General features: G+C 47.6%; 1 pseudogene; it reads right to left on the reverse strand.

The window, feature by feature from the left end:
• Nucleotides 1-304: 304 nt before the first annotated feature.
• On the reverse strand, nt 305-731 carry LOC102855824 (annotated as a pseudogene).
• Nucleotides 732-1,927: the final 1,196 nt, after the last annotated feature.

Genomic DNA, 1,927 nt, shown 5'->3' on the forward strand with positions numbered 1-1,927 from the left:
CCTATCCCACAGTGGGAGAGAGAGGGGGGTCTTGCAGAATAACTAAGAGCAACTTAGTGGGGGTGGAGGACCGCAAATAACCGTTTGCTTTACCACACTCTGATGTTGAGAGTGAAGACAGAAGTTAAGTCAGGACAAAGTAAAGGGCACATTCGGATATTGGGAGTCTCAAGGAAGAAATTGTCCCCATCAGGTTTAGATAAATCAATGTGCCAAGGTTTGGGGGGGGGGTGGGGAATCAGGATTTAAAACACTATTAAATTTCAAACTTCATCCAAGACGGCTCAGATTCAGCAGTAACAATCTAGATCTTTCCAGGAAGTGATGGTAGGGCCCCTGGCATTCCTCCTGACAGCCCAGTATTGGGCCCAAGAAGTACCTGCCTCTGTTGCATTTGCTGCTGCTGTTCCATCTGCAATTTCTCTGTCTCAAAGACTAAAGGAAGAACAAGGGTCATAAAGGAAGTGGTTCTAATCCACAAGGCTGCCCTGGAAAATCTGTACATCTTTTGAGCCACAAAGAGTGAGAGATCAAACGTGACTCCGGCCACAGACCAGATCCTCTCCAGGAACATCTCCGTCAGCCCCCATAGTCTCTCCGACAGAGTCTCATTCTAGCTCGGCCTCGTCCTCTTCCAGCTCCTCTTCTGTCTTCTTGGCGTCACCTTTCGGGAGCAAGTCATCCGGTGACACCAGCGTCCTGGGGCCAGCAGCAGAAGCGACAGTCGCCATGTCTATAGGGGACACCTGAAGCCGATACTCTATCATTTTTCTAAGGCTGTGTATGCTAACGGAAGGAGACTGCCCATCTCTCACTCGAATTAGCTGGTGGATTTGAACCCCAGGAGATATGTGAGGCCTTTGAATTGTCAGTGCAACTTGCTAAGCCATGTAACTTGAGCTCTCGGCAGTTGGTTCTGCTGTTGTTGGGTTTTCAGAGGCAGGGAGGAGATTGCCCATCTTCCTCCTGCAGATAGGTTGGTGGATTTGAACCACATACCTCTGGGTTGCCAGCCAAGTCTGATAGGTTATATTATATATTTAATGGGATATCCTGTCTCCAAACCTTTTCAACCTGTATGCAGAACAGATCATCCGGGAGGCTGGGCTCTATGAGGAGAAATGCGACATCAGGATTGGTGGAAGATGTATCAACAATCTGCATTATGCAGATGATACAACCCTGCTTGCTAAAACTGAGGAGGACCTGAAGCGCTTGCTGCAGAAGGTCAAGGACTTCAGACTACAATATGGATTAAGGCTCAATGTCAAGAAGACAAAGATAGATTCTCACCACTGCAGCAATTGGAAGCATCAGGATGGATGGTGAAGAGATTGAGATTATTCACAGCTTTAGTCTGCTTGGCTCCACAGTCAACACTCTTGGCACCAGCAGTCAGGAAATTAAATGATGCATTGAAGTCTGCTGTTAGGGACCTCTCCAAAGTACTGAAGAGCAACAGTGTTTTCTGGAGACTAAGGTGCATCTGATGCAGGCCATGGTCTTTGCTATCACTTGTTATGCATCAGAGAGTTGGCCAATGACTAAGGAAGATAGAAGGAGAATTGATGCCTTTGAGTTTTGGTGTTGGAGAAGAGTATTGACAGTACCATGTACTGCTAAGAAAACTAACAGATTCAACCTAGAGAGGGTTAAACCGGGAGGCTCCTTGAAGGCAAGGATTTTGAGGCTTCATCTGACATACTTTGGTCATGCTGTAAGGAGAGACCGGTCCTTGGAGAAGGACATCATGCTTGGGAGGGTGGAGGGCAGGCGCAGGAGGAGAAGGCCCTCTAGGAGATGGATTGATTCGGTGACTGGGATAATCGGGATGAGTTTGTCAGACACAATGAGATTGGCACAGGACAGAACAGAGTTAGGGCTGCTGTACATAGGGTCTCTATGAGTCGCAAGTGACATGACAGCA

This window comes from Elephantulus edwardii, unplaced genomic scaffold (genome assembly GCF_000299155.1).
Source record: "Elephantulus edwardii isolate Elephantulus edwardi_28Jun2011 unplaced genomic scaffold, EleEdw1.0 scaffold00009, whole genome shotgun sequence".
Classification (NCBI taxonomy): Eukaryota; Metazoa; Chordata; class Mammalia; order Macroscelidea; family Macroscelididae; genus Elephantulus; species Elephantulus edwardii.